This window comes from Mustela nivalis (genome assembly GCF_964662115.1).
Source record: "Mustela nivalis genome assembly, chromosome: 7".
Taxonomy (NCBI): Eukaryota; Metazoa; Chordata; class Mammalia; order Carnivora; family Mustelidae; genus Mustela; species Mustela nivalis.
This window is the reverse complement of record NC_139026.1, coordinates 109,900,122-109,919,261: the sequence shown is the minus strand read 5'-3', so window position 1 is coordinate 109,919,261 and position 19,140 is coordinate 109,900,122. Positions and strand designations below refer to the sequence as shown.

The window sequence follows — 19,140 nt, the reverse complement described above, 5'->3', positions numbered from 1 at the left end:
ATCTCAACTAACTAAATCTACAACTTTCAGATTTTTCTTGGCAATGATATCCTTTGCCAAAAAACCTGAGCCCACACCTGGATGTGGAAAATAAATTAAAATGCAGTGGTCAGCACCACCGGCAGCAGCCTCCGGGGCACGTCAGCAGGAGCCCAGAACACAACCCTGGGATGACCCAACGTCCAAGTCACACCTGCAGCTCTGCACAGCCCCAGGCTACGCCCCAGGAATGGATGGGAGGGAAGGGAGGGAAGATGCCAGCATGTTTGAGAACGGATGCAGAGTGGGCTGGCAGGAGGATGTCTCATGCTTCAGCTGAGTACCCCATAGACAGCTAAGAATGGGCTCCAGGTAGCAGGAGCGGTGTGGCAAGGGGGCTCTCCTCCCCCCCAACTCTCATCCCTAGGGACGTGGAATTCCTCCAACAACAAATGGACACTATCTCATTTCCTCCTGCCACTTCCGGAGAAGTTCCCAGACAAACAGGTTCAGGGACCTCTTCTTTCTCATTTGCCTGTGAGACAGATGTGCCTTAGCTCTTCTTTAAAGGATATTTGCACATTTTAAGACTCCAATGATAGGTCCTGTGACAAATCAGCTTATTTAGCATGTTTCTAAACCAGCATGTCTCAAAGTTTTTTGACTGACAGACCCTTTTCACAAGTAAAGTTTATCTGATATTCTTTGGAAGACTGTGAGATACACAGAGGTGGAGGGTCAGAAGTGCCTGAGTGTGGATTTTGGGAAAAGACTGAGTCTGAGGATTTGGACGTGAGGAAAAGTGGAGGAGGAATTATTGTTGGGGGGTTTTCCCTTTCACTTTATATTCCAGGGAACAAAAGCCTGCAGGACCTAACATTACGATTACTGAAGTTCTTGCACTCAGAGTAGCTATTTACGAGGAGATGCCTGGGTCCTGCAAGGTTGCACTCTCTTTAGGGGAATCTGAGGAGAAGACAGTGGACCTGAACAGGCGGCCAGTCTCTCCTCGAAGGCTGCCTGGTGGCCTCCTGTCTGGCCCTGGAATATGTCAGACCACAAGAGCACACAGGCTGAAGGTGTAGTGTGTCTGTTCATGGCACGCTTCTCACCATGAGCCAGAGCCTGGGAAACATCAATCCACACAACCAGACCATAGCTCCTGGAAGTTTCCAAACTCGTGTTCACACCCTAGTAGCCTGCCACCCAGCAGGACCAGTGGCACAGTGGGTCTTCTGTCACAGCAGAGACAGGTTTGGTTAAGAACATGGCATCTGGGGTGAGGCTACCTGGTTTCAAATCCTGGCTCCACTGCCCATAGCTGTATAACTTCCAGCAAGTTCCTTAATTTCTTCACGCCTCAGCTTCTTCAGCCATTAAAATAGGGAATGTCCTTGAGGATTAAACAGGTTACCCGAAGTACTATATTGGACCCCACGTCCAGCATATAGTAAGCATCAGAAAGGTGTCTGCTGTTGTTAATGACACATCACAACTCGGCCTCACTACCAAGCTGTTTTTTGTGGGGTGGGAAGGAGGGTACTCAGTCTGAGTTGTTTCTGAACCTCTGTGAGTATGCACAGCTGAGAGAGGCGGGACGGTGAGGAGAGCATCCAAGATAAGTACATGGCCACACGGGGCAGGAGCAAGCACCAGACTAGGAAGCAGGAGAGCTAGCCTTCCCGTGACCCCGCCGTGAACTTTGCTTTGTGACTTGGCCTTCCCCAGGAGAAAATGATGGGATCGAATGAGGTGACGCTGGTGTCTTTCTCAGATTTCAAACTCCGTGCTTCTTGGCACGGGTACCGGCAACGGGAGGGGCAGGGTGGCCTGAAGAGCTGGACCGAGTACAGTGCCACCCCTGCGGTGTGCACGTCTGTGCGCCGGGCGGGAGCTCAGGGAAGATGGATTGTCAGATTGTCAGAGGCCTCCCTCAGCCCCAGCTAAGGAGTCTCTGCCCAGCGGTCCTCCGAGTGGCTCAGGATGGGGCTGATGCCGAGGCAGAGATCATTCTAAAGACAGGCTCACGTGGCTGCCATCCAGCTACTTCAAGCTGCCTTCAACTAGGTAGAGATTTAATGTCATATTCAAGATTAAAACTCTAAAAATTGAAAGCCCCTGGACGCAGTTACTTTTCTCCTCCCCAGACTCCCCCTGACCTGTGCCTCTTTTCCCCTAAAGCCTTGCTCTGTGCCCACATGTTGAACCTCCCTGAGCTCTGTGTTCAGATGCAATAAGCATCTTTTGAATTTAAAAGCTCCTGGCTGTCCTAGCTCTGAGGAACTCACTGTGCAGGGCAGGTGGGGGGGTGGTCACCACTGGGAGGTCTGGAAGGGCTTAGTGGTCCGTAAGAAATCTGCTTTCGGTCCCTTGATGGAGGGGAAGGATTGCAGGTCTGCCTGCCCCGGGCCCTCAGTTATGTGAGCTGACGCTTGCTCTCCCAGGTTTCTGAACTCGTTCTGGACCTGCTCATGGCGGGAATGGCACAAACCAGGGGATCAAAATAGGCCTCACAAGAGGGGATTTCACATGTCCAGAGAAACCTAGCTTTTCCTAGATTGCTGGCCGGTAAACAAGTGTGTTCCCTGTGCTCTCCCGACCAGCTTGCTGCGGCCTGACCACGACAAAGGAAATCCTTGACAAGCCCAGAAGTCTCCTGGGCTGCACCCCTCTTCAGATTTCTCCTAGGACCCTGTACCTTCTCAAACCCCCTCCACCCCTATACACACACACACAGGCACATGCTTGCACACACACGTGTGCGTGTGCAGGCCCACATGGGCTGCACGGACTCTGGCTGACAGACTTGGAACTCACCAGAATCCACCGTCTGATGCTTCACTTTCCACCAGAGTTCAAAGTCCTTGACAGACATCTTCTCATCTGTCCTTGTCTGAACTCTCAGAGCTCTGACGGGAGAAGTGACAAACGTGACCTACTCCCCGCCCCGCATCCGGCAGGTGAGGGAGACCGTGCCATCTGCCCAGGCGCGCTGCGGCTCTTCAGAAGGAAGGGCCCCCTGTCACCTGGAAAGCAGCAGGCCTGCTGGAAGGACTCCCTCCACAGTCTTGGTGGTGAGCCGGAACAATCCGGATGAAAGCCAGACAAGATGGCCTCAACTGCAAGCAGCCTTTTGCCCCAAACATGCCAGTGTTCAGGGCTGCCTCCAGCCCCCAACGTCTGCACAACCCTCCACAGCCGTCTTGCCCATCCAGACAAATCCACTAGTGGGTTCTCTTAGGGCTAAATGTGTCCCCACCCCACCAAATCCACATGTGGAAGTCCGAAGCTCCGGTACCTCAGAATGTTACTATACGTCAAATACAGTTTTTAACAGAGCTAAAAAAGTTAAAATGAGGTCAGTATGGTGGACATGGATGCATGTGGAAGAAAGGTGGTGTGAAGAGACAGGGAGAAGACGGCAGTTTGCAAGCCGAGGAGAGAGGCCTCTGAGGAAACCAACCCTGCCAACACCTTGAGCTCAGACTTCAGGCCTCCAGAACTATGAGAAGATACATTTCTGTTGTTTACATCACCCCATCTGTGGCACTTTTTCTAAGGCAGCCCAAGCAAGCTCATACAGATTCCTTCACTGATTTTCCAATCTGTAAGACACTTGCCTAGCCTGAAGCCACGTTCATGAGCCAGGATGTTGGCTCCAACGCTCAACCACATCCCCTCCAGTTCATGCCTGAAGCTCCCACAGCTTGGCTGAAGGAGGAGATGGAGGAAGAAACAGATGATGAAAAGGAGACAGAGGGTCCACAGCCATGTTCCCCACCTCAGGCCGCACCCCACGGCTCCAGGCCGGCCCCTCTCCACCACACATAGAACCAGCTTGGAATCTTGCTCTCCTGCCTCCCCTACTGCGATATGTGTCCTGCATTTAAAAAGCCTCCCAGGCGGGCACAGACCCCTCACCAAGGCAAAGCTAACAGGACCCAGCCAGAGCATGCTGTCTGAAGGCAACCAACGTGGAGAAGGAGCCAATGTGCTCCCCAGTCCTGAATTAGAACGTGAAGGCCAGAGAAACAAAACAGACCAAAATACCATTCTTCTCATGAGGGAATATTTACTGAATAGTTTATATATACTGAATGAATCTTATGTAAGAGTCAACATGTTCAAAGCACTAAAAATAGGTCTGGATACATTTTGGTGAATAAGCTATTAATGTATTTAACCCTTCTAAAGAAAAAGTATGTAAGTAAGAGAGGGCAGGTGGCCAGTGCCCCTCCCCCAACCGTGGCTGCCTATGGACCATCAGAGGGGAGAGGATGGATACAGGTGGACAGCTGCCACCAGCCAAAAGAAAAGTCCACGGGCTTCCAGGAGGGCAGGGGTACAAGGGAAGGAGCTTCCAAGAACAGGTGGCTTCCTGCGGCTTACCTCTAGAACGGCCTGGCCACCACCCTCTTGTCTCTTCTCCGAGGTGAACTTCATGTTTGTTTCCCAGCACCCGGGCCGGCCACCCTCCATCTTACCCTCCCCATCCGTCCAGGTAGCGAATGGGTTAAAGAGCTGCGGATGTGGCTTCAGGGCAGGGACTCAGGGTGCACGTCTCACCGAGAGCATAGACGGCCAGATTTCAGTTCATAAACACTTGTCTGTCACGAAAACCGTCCAGCCTCAAAAGTGGTATCCTTTTCAGAATCCCAAACACTCCTTCTTGCAAGTGAACCAAAGTTTACAAATTTTTTCCTAATAAATCAGCTGGATCGTACTTCTTTTGTAAAATTACTGACCCAGAAACCAACCTAAAACGTCTTCAAAATAGCCTTTCCACTGCACTGATAGTTCATTCAATTGGAAAGGCAGACTCGACTCTACTCATTTTTATTTCCAGCTGGTTAACGACTAAGGGACATTACACCGGGAGCAGGATCTGGGGCTCCCAACCACTGTCACGACCACATGGGGAGTCTCAGGGAAATCTCATCAGCAACTTGGGCCTCTGTGAGCCTCCCTTGGAAGATGGAAGGGCAGAGGGTATCTATAAGGCTCCTTCATGCTGTGCCTTGTAGGACCTCATTAGCCCCATTTCCCACAGGAGATCAGGCTAGGATGCTCATTTTTCAGAGTGTACATAGGTGCTTGGTAGGAAGAAGTGCTCTGTGGTTAAGAAAGTTTGGAGGTGACCCGACTCACGCTTCTTTACTGCAAGACTTCTCTGAACCTTGAACATGTTAATGAGCAATCTGTGATTCTCCAGGAGGGGAATTAATAAGGCTGCCGCATTTCCAACATAAGGCAGAAAATCTGACTATTTAAAAAAATTTTTTTACGAGACTGGAAAACTTTTAAGATCCACAGAAGAAAGCAGGAAGGCAGTCTTCTGGAAGGAAGTTAGTCTACCTGGAAGGAAGCTAGTCTTCTGGGACAGAGGTTTCTACTGAAGCCCCCTAAGTGGGAGCACAGAGTCACCCACCCCAAGTCAGCCCAGCCCTGGAGCTGAGTGCCTCCCCAGACGGTGCTCTGGGCCGTGGAGGCAAAGACCACCACTTCCTGGGCAGCCCCCCACTGAAGACTTGCTTAGCACCAGAAGTGGACAGTGTGCCCACAGACCACTGGGAGCTGTCCAGAGGCCACAGAGGGAAATGGCTCCCATGAGAAGGGGCTGTGCAGCTCAGGGATCCCAGGCAGGCCGGCGGCTCATGACCCCGACCTCGGCTGTTTCACTCCTGTCCCAGGCTGCTCCTGGGAAGCCCCACCTTCCACGTGTCCCCTGGCAGGTCCCTGACTCAGGGCCCTCTCCCTCCACTCTCAAGAGGCCCCTTCCCATGTTCAGGGCTCACTGAGTGCCCACCCAATAATCTTTTAGCCCTGGAGAGTCCGAATTAACACTTAATTATACATCCTTTCATCTAGCTCCTGTTCTTCCAACAGTGCAAACTGGGCTTCCCATACCAGACTGCAAATGCCCCAAAGGAAGGGAATGCTGTCGTTTCTCATGTCACGCTACCAAGCATCAAGCTGAGCAAACAGTAGGCACTCAATAAATGAATGTCAACTAATTCATTTTGGATGGTAATGAGGACCTCACTGTTTTCCCAGAGGTGGCCTTCACTCTTTACAAATATGTCTTGGGTGCGATGTGTATAACATTGCTCCAGTCCTCCCCAGGGCTCTTGGTTGAGACACAAATTCAGAAGTAGTCTACACACTCCGGCCTCTAGAGTGGCCGCAGACCTCCGGGCCCGAATTTTTTACTTCATATTCTTTAAATGCCTAAATTTCTCTCTTAGCCTTTAGCTTCTACTTGAGTTACAAAATGGATCATGATGGTGGTTAATTACTGAATATGATGTGCCACGCACTTTAGATGTATTAATTCATTTAATTCCCAACCCTTTTATGAAGTGGGTACCATTGTGGTGATGATGATATGAGGCTTAGGGGAGGATGAGTATTTTGTTTGGGTCCCCCAGCTCAGAAGTGGTCTATCTAGTGGACCCGAGGGCTCTCGGAGGGTCAAAAGGAAAGTTGTAAAATCTCTTTTCCTGGAAAATGAAAACAGTCTTTGCCTGCCAGTGGTTTCTGAATGTGGATGATTATCAAATCCAATAATAACAATAATCATCATCACCATTCCTCATTCCTACCTGCTGAGATTCTGTTTCAGCAAGTCTGAGTGGGGCCCAGGAATCTGTATTTTCTCCAAGATCTCCAGGTGATTCTGATAGTGATTCAGGATTGAGAACCACTGATCCAGTCTGTGCCTTCTGTCCACACCAGGCATCAGACAAGAGATCTTGAGCAAATACTTAGTGACACCCACTGGGTGGGAAATGGGAAACAGCAGGTTGGCATGCCAACCCTCCTGGCCTCCTTCCCTCCCTGTATACACTGGGAAATGTATATAGTTTGATCCACTGGGCCTCCATAGTGGTGTCTGGGGAAGGTGAGAGCTAAGGAGAGGTGGGGCCCAGCGTACCCCCACATCAGGGATTTTAAAGCTTCCCCAGTGAGTCTAAAGTGTAGCTCACACATTTGTCTTTTTTAGGAAGAAGGACTCTGGTCATTAGGCCTTGACCTTCGAAAGCTCCTTTCTCACGTAAACAAAGTGAGTTGGGATCTCCTTAGCAGCTCTGGCTAATTTAAAAACTAATAACGTGAACATGCTTTAAGGCCCCCCCCCCCATTAGTTTAGTTCAACCTCATTAGGAAAAGTAAAACAGAAACATATTCCCCGCACATGATCAAACTGAGAAAGGCCAGTCCTTGGGAGATGGTGAGCACATCAGCGTCCCTCCTCAGGCCAGCTTTCAGCACAGGTCCCTGCATGGCTGGCGTCACAGACGCAAAAGGTCAGGGCTGAGAGGGACTGCAGAGGGCCCCACCAAAGCACTCTGGCCTTCGAGGGCAAGGACAAGTGACTCACTCACACCTGCCGGCAACAACAGAACCAGAATGGCCCCAGATGGCCCTGGGGCACAACAACAGTTAGCTTGCGAAACTTCCAGACTTTCCTCTCTGCTTTCCGCGCACCAGGGCAGAAATGAGTAATACCGGTCACTGAAGCCTCTGTGTGAATTGATGACACGGTCAACCCGAGGGATACCTGCATTTTAATTTCTAGCATGAGTGACTTTGTTTCTTGTTAAGGAAACCTGAGACCCTTGTTGAGCTTGTTGTGGGCCAGCAGGGTCCCACGCTGTCCACACACACTTCCCTTGACTTAGGCATTCCAACAACATAGGAGCAGCAGCAAGGGTTGTCCCGTTCCTCGGATGGGGAAACCGAAGCTTCGAGAGGACAAGCACCTGAACCAAGGTCACCAGAGCACGTGTGGGTGTTTGAACTGAACTGTCTGACTCCAGAGACCTTGGCCGTAACCAACAGGAACATCGTCCCCTCCAGACTTTATGTTTCCCTCAACATAAAGCCGGTGAGGCAGTACATTTTGGAACAATGACTAAGGGTCCCTGAAACGGAAAAGACGACCTGCTTCAGATACTTAGACCCTTCCGCTTCCCTCCAAACATGTGTGACGTTTTCAGTTTTGTTTTGTGTTTTTGGCAAATACTGGCGTGCGGCAACGCATTTGTATGGACATGGCTGTTAAGAATAGACACAGGTACACACAGGTTATGTACACAGGTATATGCAAGGGGTATGAAGAAATAGTCTAATGTAAGCCGTGTGAACATACAAGTGTCTGCACGTATAGAACATACAGATATTCACACGCATACACAATATATGGATAGTCTCATCTATTATGTATATATTCAGACCAAGCAGAAGGAGAGGACCCGAGATGCTCACAGAGATGCCACCTGAATGATTTCAATGTCAAAATATCACTCACAAAATCCACAAGCACACTGAGAGGCTTGGTGGTGGGTCGGGGGTGGCAGGGGTGGGGGGCACACAACACCTGGGTGTCAGAACTCCACAGGGATGGTTCCTTAGCAATCTCTGTCCTTTGCCTTGGCTCTTGGGAAGCAGAGGCAACAGCCCACTTTCTTACAACCCACTGTCTTTGGAGGAATTAAAAATAACAATCTTAATAACAGCACGAGGGAACCAGGCCCATGGACCTGTCCATTGATGACAACCTCCTGATTCCACCAACGGTTTTCTATTTGTTAGTATCCTCCTGGTGCAGGCAGGATTCTCTCTCAAAGCCCAGCCAGCTCTGTGGAGGAAACAATCAGCCTTTAAATACCTCTGGTAAATGCTACTGTCCATAAGGCCTCTCCCTGCCATGGCAGTCCCCGTGTGTTCTGTGCTCCGGTCCCCGGAGAGTCAATGACAACTAAAATTTGGAGGGCAGGCTGAGGGGATAACACACAGGAAACCTGCACACATCACTGTTTTTTAGTGATTTTTGTTAGTTTTGTTATTGAGTTGTTTGCTTCCCTGTCCTATACTCGAAGTCCCTTTTCTTCTGCATATTTTCCTACTACCAACTAACAGAGGGGTGCACCCTGAGGCAGAAACCAGGCAAAACGATGAGGAAGACACAGTTGGCTTTCTAAGCCCATCTCCATTTCTTCAGTCAGTTCCATGGATTTATTTGATCTGTGATGAGCTAAGTGATTCTGATAAGGTTGTTAGCAAGTTAAAGTTTTCTCTTTCCCTAGAGGATTACAGACTAGGAGGCAAAGTGAAGCTCTAATGGTAGAATTTCAGGCAACGGGACATTCACAAGGAAGGATCCACCCTGTGCAGTGTTTCCCCATTGTTGGACCACAGGCCAGTGGAGGCATTTTATACTACTCTGTGCCCTGTACAACCCCACTTTCCCTTCCCCTTTTCCTCACTCCTTGGCTCCATGGCAGCGAATTCTGTTAGCCAGCCGTGTGATGTGTGAAAGCTCACGGTGGGAGGCTGGGGCCGGTCTGCCTGGCAGCAGTGTGGGTGGTGCTGGACAGTGAGTGGTCTGGGTTGAGGCTATTCTGCAGGCAGCTCCAAATGCTTCTTTGGGTTGGCATTGGGAGGGAAAGAACACTGGACCTGGACTCTTTTGGAGCCAGGAACCTTCCTCCAGCCCATCCACATGTAGCGCTGCCACGGCCTTGGACGGAGGGTCCAGAGGGTAGGGAGCCAAAACCAGCACCAGGGTTAAGCTTTCCCTCAACATAAAGTGTCTTCGTTGCCTATGACCTGTCTTTTGGCCTGTGATGCCAGACCATAGAGAAATGCTTTGGCCATCGTTTGCTGTCAGGGTTTTTGGTTCCTCTGTCTCTAGGGGGAAGGCTCCCCGCACTTCTGCATTTTGCAGTGAGGAGATGGCTCCTCGTAACCATTAGGGCAGAGTGGCTATCACGTCCCCACTCCATTAGCATGGATAAACACTTGTGCTCACTCATCATCTGTCAACATCTCTCTTTTCCCCACTCCCTTTCCATTTTTCCATCTTTACTCTAAGGCACAGGGCACAAGTCATCCATTTTTATGACACCTGCTGAGCAGCCTCATTTTTCTGACCACTCTGGCATGTGACACCCCTTCCATTCTCCTTGCTTCCTCCCAAGGCTGCTCCTCTATTAGAGAGGAGGGCAAGACCCAATCACAGGGACAAAGAAGTGACATGTTCCCAAAAACAAAATGATTAAAAAAAAAAATCCATGCAGTCTGCAGTATGAGCTACTGAGAAAGGAGGCACATTGAGAGGTTAGGAGCATGAGTTTAGAATCGGACAGCTGGCCCTCTACCACCTCTGCCATTCACAAGTGTGTGACAGGGTCTCAGCTGGCTCATCTGCAACATGGAGGCGTTGCCAAGCAACAGGATGGTTACAACACTTAAAACATTGGATTGTAATGGGCCTAGCACTGTGCCTGACCTACTGGTATGAGCAGAAATGGTAGGTATTATTATTTTAAACATTTCCATTCTTAATACGATTTAGGACCTATTTGCCCCCCCCCCCCAGTTGAGCCAGAGTCATTATTATCAACACACACCCATTGAACAGTATTATTTTAAGGGAATTCTGTTATGTACTGGGAATCTAAGAGACAGAAGAAAATTCCTTGCCCTGGAAAGAGAAATTCGGGCACATGGGCACACTTGTCAGGTACCAAATGTATGACATATTTAGTGAAGGCTGCAAGATGTCAGAGGAGTGATATTTCATTGGGAGGGGAGTTGCTTTGAATGAAATCTTGAAAGGCACAATGGCGGAGGCATTTTAGGTTGGGGGGGTTGACAGAAGGCCATGATAGGAATAAGAAATAAGGAATTAATCAGCTTGGCTGTATTCATTGCATCCTAAAGAATAATGGAGAATAGGTTTGAGGGGATTGCTAAGGGCCACCTTCCAGATTGAGGATGTTTATTGTCTAGGCTTCTAGGACCCAAAGAACCTGTTTTAAAGGGGGATTAAAAAGCAAAAGAGGGTTTAGGAAGAAGACTCTAGCGGAGGCCTTTATGCACACCTCTGCTAGTAACTTCTTCCTAAACCTTGTGGGAGGCTATACCTAGGGAGCCAACAGGAAGACTACTGCAATGGTCCAGGCCCCAGAAGACATGCTGGAAGAGGAAGTGGGAAGAAGGGTAAGATGCAAGACAAATGCCAAAAAAAAAACCATTTCCCTAGAAGAGTATGCCACAGAACAGTGAGCCTAGTTATTGCTCAACTGACCATGAAGCTCTCATGGGTGGGGGACAGACAACTGCACACATGAACAGAGTACTGCCTGGCCCACCTGTGGCTGAATTTTCTTCTTGATTGATGGTGAAAATTGCCTTGACTACTTGTCTCAGTCAACGTGACCAACAAGGCATCCACAGTCCCAGCAGCTGCCAGAGATGCTCCTCACTCCAGTGACCTATGACCTACTAATTAACAAAGCTGCTTGTACCTGCAGGTCTTCCTGGGCTCTTTCGGCTTGGATGGCCTGAGATCCACTCTCATTGACTGTCTTCTTCCTTTCTTGGCCCTGCTGGCATTCTTCAAGCTCTGCGATGTGCTCTAACAGCCTTCGGAGACCATCCTCCCCGCCCACAGAGTCACTTCATTTTGGAGCTGCTTTCTGCCTGGATTCCCACCCTCACCACTGCAGCCCAGGCCTTCCTGACCTCTCTGACCTGCCAGCATAGTTCCCCACCAGACCCCCTGCCCTACTCTTCCTCCTCTACCCGCCCCCCACCACCAGACAGGCCTCCCCAAATGTCGGCTGAGTACTTGCCGACTGCCTACAGGAACAGACCCCATTCCTTCCCAGGATATTCAAGGTCTTCCCACTCTGACCCCAGTCTGCCTCTTCCCTACCAGGCTGCCTGCTTGAGCTTCCTGAGAAACATCAGTCATTTTCATGCCTCATGCCATGGATCATGCTCCTCCCTCTGTTTGGAATGTTCTTCCTTCTTTCTCTACCCACATCACCAACCTTTTTTTTCTGACTAACTCCCACTTATCTTCAAGTTCCAGGTCAAATGCATCCTCTCTGCAACTTTCTCCTCTTACACTAGGCAAAAAGCACTCCCTCCATTTAAAATTATTCATGCATACTTGGTATTAATATACTATTAATTGATATTTCATTTTAAATTATGTAAAGACTATATATATTTTCATATTGAGTGTCATTGAATGTTTGTCTTCCCATGTGGATAGTCAACACCCCTCACTCCAGGATCGGGCCTCAGATTGCCTTACATTACCAGCACCTGACAATGTCTGGTGGATATTATTAGATGGTTAACAAAGGGTTAAATTAATATACTAATACAAAAAAAGACTTCATAGCAGAATTACTATAAGAGCTCCCTGTTGCCTCAAGAAAAAAATGAATTAGTGTACAGACAGTGGCAGAACCTGAAAATGTCTGTGATCTATGGATAATTCGTCAAACTTGATTATCTTTAACAATAAAGCACTATTCTAGGCTCTGGTAGACATATGAGTAAAAATAATAGATGTATAATCTACTTGGGAAAACAAAGTATCTGTATATAAAAAATAACTAATAAGCCAAAGAAAGCTATCCTAAAGGTCAAACTGTGAAAGCCTCTGGGCTTAGAGGCATTCATGGAGTCAGAGAATTAAAGAGTATTACCTGTTATTAAGCATCCCAGATATTTAGTTGATCCCGGTGCCTACAGATAGGACCACACTATGTTGCCATGTCACAATCAGATGAGACTCACTCATATTTACACAAATTATTGTTTTTTAAAAAAAGATTTTATTTATTTGAGAAAGAGAGTGAGAGAGCACAAGCAGTGGGAGGAAAGCAGAGGGAGAAACAGGTTCCTCACTGAGCAGAGAGCCCAACATGGGGACTTGATCCCAGAACCCTGGGATCATGGCCTGAGCCGAAGGCAGATGTTTAACTGACTGAGCCACCCAGGTGCCCCTACTTATATCATTGTTAAGAAGCAGAAGGGTATTTTACTTCTATCAGAAAAAAACCTACTTCTAATGACTCTAACACAGCTCTGCTATGGTTTGAGTCTGTTTCTTTCACTTTCAGTCTCAGAGGAGATTTTCAAAGTATTACAGTTTCCTCACAAGAGGCTTCCACAGGCATGAAGACTTCTCTCCAGGCCGTGTTAGGGGATGGGAGCTCAGACTCGGGGAGGGGATGGGGACCAAGATGAGCAGTCAGCGTGACATGCTAAACCCCAGACTCTGGAACACTTCAATGTCCAGATGCCTCACTTTCTCCCCTTCCACTCTCTCTTCCCTCTCCCACCCCCAGGAGGTGAAATCACATCCACCAGTCCTCAGAATTTACAAGGAATCTCCATGAAAAACCAAGTAACACACAAGTATTTGTGGCCTGGGCATATACCAAGGAAAGTATAAAGAAGCTGTAGAGGGAAGTGGAATTTCCTGATTGCCAAGGGCTTTTTGAACTAATAAATATGCCAGAAAATAAAAGAAAGGAAACAATTATAGAAGGCTCCTTGGCAGTGCCCTGTAACCAGGCAAGCAGGCTCCCACCAGAATGCCAGTGTGGGCCCAGTGCTGCAGGGCACAAACAAAACGGAAAGAGAAGAAAGACTGGAAGGGACACTAAAACACATTGCCACTTGGCCTTTCACCAGGGTCTGTCCATTTGGGTCAGAGATCTGGCTGAAAACGGGAAGGTTCCCCAGGCCACTTCAAGAAGGTAGCTCAGTTTAGTTATGCTACCTGCCCTTCCTTCCACATTTACCTATATCTGCATATCCCTTATGCCTCTAGACACCCTAACCCCCTAGCTCACCTGCTTCGGCCACCATAAAACCCCAGTGTCTTTGCAGATGATACTCAATACATATTTGTTGATTGACCATAAGAGGCTTTACTACAGAGAAGTTCCATAACTTGGTCAAGGTCACATAGCTGACAAGTACTGGAGTTTTTAGACGTGGGCTGATTCTTGAAATAGTGCTCCTGACCTCTATGCTGTACAGTGTGGGAGTAGGAGGACACAGAGAACAGGAAAGTGTGCCTAACCTCATCCTTCCCCAAATGCTTTAGGGCATCTACAATGTTCTCCATACAGGGAAAGACACACAAAATGTACACGGAATTGAACCGTCATCTCAGAGGTCCAGAATCACTCCCAACTAAACACATGCATGCTTCCTTCTCTAAGATTCCACAAAGGATGGTCCTGTCTTATGGGACCCATCATTCACCTCACTATCATATACTTGCCTACTAAATTGTCATCTCCTTATCTCACTTCCCCACCAGCATCTTCTCAAGGATAAGTTCAAGTGCCAGGCCTCTCTGCCTCCCCAGGAACCAGAGCAAGGCCCAGCACTTAGTCGTGCTTAATGGAGGTCTGTCGATTGGTCTCCCCTTATTTCTAATCCTAGTGACACCCTCCTGCTGGTCTTACTGATAGTCGGGCTCAGAGCCACTCCAAACTGGGGAAGATCATTAAACCCAACCAAGGAGTGAAGAGCTGAAACAACCCTTTCTTGCCTTCTCAGCTGGAAAAATGCTTCCAAACAAAATGTAGGACGGCTCCCTAATTTGGATCTCTCTCTTCTTCTGGCACACTGAGGATTTCTGGAAAAGGATTCTTGCCTTGTATGTGCATCACTTTCCCCGTGTAGTAAACAGAGGTAATATTAATGACAAATGGACCATCTTGAGTGGGCTGGTGACAATTGCCTCTCTTGCTTCTTAAAATGGGCAAACAGCACGTTGACAGTGGCCTGGGTGCGCTACACAGAACAAGTGTTTCCAAATGCTGCCACTCAGAAGTCGTTCTAGCTCTGTCACAGTCAGATCCTGTGTTCTCCCCTGCAGGATGCTGCTATGACAAGTTTTAATAAAAACTATATTTATGCAGAACACAAGACCAAACAAAATCTCCAGACTCTAACATCTTATTTACAAACATCTCAATTTGAAGTAATCAAAACAGTTGCAAAACTACTAGTTACCTTCCTTTCCTCCCTCCTCTCCCTGGTGTCCTACTCACCTAGGAGCCCAATCTAGAAAAAGAGTTTGTAGTTTCAGGAAACGACGAGTAGGTGGCGCTGGCAAGTTCTCCCGGCAGGCTCCAGGGCAGAGCCCTGGAGTAGGGAAGCAGAAGGCCTTGGATAAACACCCTTCTGGGTTCCATTTTGATTGTTTTGCCTGTTGTCTCTGGATTCTGAGGCTCCCTCATTAAAACACTGCTCCATTTCCAGAAAACTTTTTTTGGCTGCAGGGGTAGGACCTTTGATTGTTCTGTTTTAGAAAGGGCTACCATTTAAATGCTTGTTGCGAACCGGACATATTACGGGGGGTTAGATACTCTTTATCCTTGCAACAACCCTATTAGTTATTACCTCATAGTACGTAGGATGTGGGACTCAGCAAGTCAGAGTGGCCTGCCTACCTGGTTGGTCGCTAGTCAAACTGAGGGTTTCAACCAGTTTACATAACTCCAAAATCCATGCCGTAAACCATCCCCATTTTTCCTCCATAGGTCAACTGATTCAGATAAGCCACTTGAGAAAGCCAAGGATGTGCTTCTTTGAGGCCGTCAGGAAATCACCTCTATGTCCCAAAGATCCCGTAACCATTGCTGCGGATACAGGCAATTTCTTTCCTGAAATATCAGTCTTTCACACATCTCACATCCCTGTGAAAAGTAACTTCTCCAGGCAAATTTAACATTTCACTCTCGTAAGAGTCTTTGGTTCCTTTTCTGCACAGGTTTGACTTCTCACTCTCTATGTCACTGAGTGGAATAGCGCTGGGTCTGGCAGGAGAGTTATTGGGTGGAGTAACTGAGCATGTTCCCTTAATAAAGTCGGGGGCGGGGATTGGTCCTGGGGTTCTTTTCATGTCCCCAATGTAGGATTCCCACCATGGCTTCTGCTCACATTTCCCCAGATCTGCATGGCTGGGAAAGGAAATTTTTTGACATAATTTCTTTCCCCCAAAGAAGGCTTTCCTCTCCAACCAGCACTTTCTCCATCATTCTTATAATTGTCTCCCAAAGTGCCTGCTCCAACGTTTCACTCATGGGAATGCCACCGATAGGCTTCCTAGAGAAAATCAGCATCACCTTTCTCTGAAAAATATACTTGCCTTGCTGAGCCTAGGGGTCCCAGAACACAGCTTCCCAGCATCATCCCTTTCCTGATGCACCAATCCTCAGTTGCTACGACATGTGCAAAGAGAGTCAGATGCTGACCAGAAGGCTCTTTTGACATTGATTCTCCACCTATCCACACTTACCCACCTGCAGACTTGGCTTTGGTGTGCCAGTTAAAATGTTAACTCTTCACAGTGAGAGCAGCTGGCCGTAAATGCCCCAGAACTTCCCATAAACTGCCTTCATTTTTGCAAAGGTAACACAAAGGTAAAGTGAAAGGAACACTAAGCTAGGAGTCTAGAAAGCAACTTGCCACCCAAATTCTATTGTTAACTAGCTGCATCATTTTGATCAAGTTCCTCAACTTTTCTGGGTTCAGTATCTTCATGTTGAAAGTAGGAGGGGGCACCTAGGTGATCTTCAAAATGCAAATATTCAGGGATTCTGTAGGACTCAACACAAACTTCCTTCTCTTATGAGCAGAAGAGTAAGCTGAGCTCACAGAATGTGAACATGTAAATGATAAAATGGAAAAAAAAAAAAGAAAGAAAGAAAAAAAAGAAAGAAGGCAGGCAGGCTGTGTTTGACCACTTAGGACCCTCAAAAGTCATTTCTTATCTGGGAGTCTCCACTGTGTGATTGTAGGAGCCGTGGTCCATTGCACACAAAGTCCTGATACACTCATCATGCAATACCGTATTTTGATATGCTCTGACAGCCCGGGAATCTCAATGAGGACCAGGACTGGGTTTATCTACACCAACACCGTGTCCCCAGGAACTAGCATCATGCCAGCACATTGTAAGAACTCAACAAATATTTGTTGCCTGAATGCATTTCCACTGTACAGATCTGCTTTCCTGATTATACTAGAGCCCACATGGCAAGCACACATTTCCTAGACTCCGCAGCTCTTCTCCATCCCTCCCCTGGAGATTTCCATAGGAAATCATTCTTCAGTGAGCTCTGTCCCAGAGGTTTGGCTCCAAACATGACTGGCTGCCCTCCTCTGTCCTGCTCCCTCTCTAGGCTCCAGCAGACCAAGCATGACTACTGGGTCTAAGGCCTTCCCAGCTACACCCACTGGAAGATACACAACTTGCCGACGGGCGACGTGCTCCACTTCCTCATGCAGAAACCCTGACTCTCATATCTTCTCTCTGCACAGTTGCACCCCTACCCCCAACACATCAGATGAGAGGAGACCCGCATTCCTCAGGAAGCTTTGGCTCTGGCCAGCTTTTCTAACTGCCTGGGGGCACATCTTCCCCATATGGGATGCCTTTGGTCCATAATTCATCAAAGACATCTAATGTCGATGGAGCCCTGGTTCTTTCACTGGGTCCACTTTGCATGAGTGGAGAACCCTTCGAACCTGACAGGCCTCCTGACAGTTCGGCATTTCTGTACCTTACAGATGGGGTGAGTTGGAGAACAGACTTTTCATTAAAATTTGCCTCCCCATACATGGGTTGCCTCGCCGTTTACCTTGTCATTTTCAGGTCATGCACGCATATGAGTGGCACTCTGGCTGCAAGCTGTGGCAGACTTGCCACAAAGGTCGCAACCACTGTAGATGGCAGCATGGGGCAGTGGGGCATCTTGACGGAGACAAGACCAGGGAGACTCTGACCTGCCAAGGACACGAAGCCTTGAACACAAGGAGGGTCCTCCACCCGGCCCCCGAGCTGGGAAGAAAGAGCCATGGTGGAAGGCCCTAGAAAACACAGACCCCAGCCAGAAACACTAGCCAGGTAACAGAGGAACTGACTCCAAGGGGAAAGTGGAAATGCAAACACACACGACGGGAGGAAGTGGAGGGGGCACTTTTAGGGTGTAATCAGCCTATTCTAGACCAATTGGTGATGCTCCCTGGGTTGCCATGGCCAGTGGGTTGACAGGTTCCTGAACCACCCAGCGTGGGCCAGGGTCTGCATAAGAGTCTCAAACTGCAGAGGGAGGTAAACAGCCTGTCATTGTGGGTTTGGCAAGAAATCATCCAAGCTCAGGGAGAGGCTCACTGGAGAGAGTAAGCAGGCTTAGGGCAAATGACATTGCTCTCGGCAGCCTGCTGCACATCCAAGCTCAGGAGGAAAGGGCAGGGAGAGGTGGTGGCTTAACTTCACTTCTCAAAAGGACAAGGAAATCCACTGGACGTCCTTGGGCACATCTAGGTTCGCTTAATCAGTGGGACTCCTAGAGGTCCCCTGCACTTCAACACGGGGCCTGGCACGCAATCTGACCAGAGAATAGAAGGCAGATGATGCAATAAAACCATTGATTTCATGTCCTTTGTAGCCATGGTCATCTGTTAGAATCACTTGGGGAGATTGAAAAATTTCTGAGGCTCGGGTCATACCAGCAGGGGTTCTGAGGTGCCACGGAATTGTCCACACTAGTGATTCACCAAGTATGGTCCCTGCCCAGCAGCATCAGCATTATCGGGGAGCTTATTAGAAATCCACACCCTCAGGCCCCATGTCAGGGCCCCTGAAACTCAGGGGTGAGGCCCAAGTTTTCCAGATGATTCTGATGACCATTAAAGTCTGAGAACCATGAGTGTTAATTATATTGTAGGATCTGGGGGGCACTGTTTCTCTCACTCCCAGGTAGTTCTAATGTGTGGCCACAGATGAGGATTTGGCAATCCACACCATCATCCCCAGTGGCACAGGACCTCTTTTACACAGAATCACAAAGCTGGACATAGTTTATCATCAGGTAAGACCCCTTCTGGACCATGTAGGATGAAACTGCTCTCCAGGGCAAGGAGCTCATCCTAAAGAACCACTGAACAAATGAGTCGTTTTCACTTGTATCACCTTGTTTCTCTTGAATTGCACTAGGAGTAGTGTGCCTCAGGGGACAATGGTCATTTATCCAGTGACACTCCATGAGGGCACATTCTCTGGACCACAGTCTTGCTCTTGTCCCTCACCTTACTGAGGTCCACTGAGAAGGGTGCCATTCCCAGGTACCCTCCTCTCTAGAACACTCCTTGAGAAGAAACAAAAAGGGATTAAAAATGCCAGGAGACCAGAAGGGAAAGAAAGGCGCCATGGTGAAGATGCCAGAGGGGGTCTAAATGGCCAACAGCCCCTTTGCCAACTGGAGGCAGGCTCCCAGGGGAACCTATGATGTAAGGGTAATGGAGACCAGTTAGCCAGACCAG

General features: G+C 48.5%; 1 protein-coding gene across 32 annotated transcripts in view; it reads right to left on the bottom strand.

Annotated features, from left to right (window-relative positions):
- CACNA1C (calcium voltage-gated channel subunit alpha1 C) overlaps positions 1 to 19,140 on the bottom strand; it is a 737,989-nt gene that overhangs the window by 383,808 nt on the left and 335,041 nt on the right. The window lies entirely within an intron of this gene.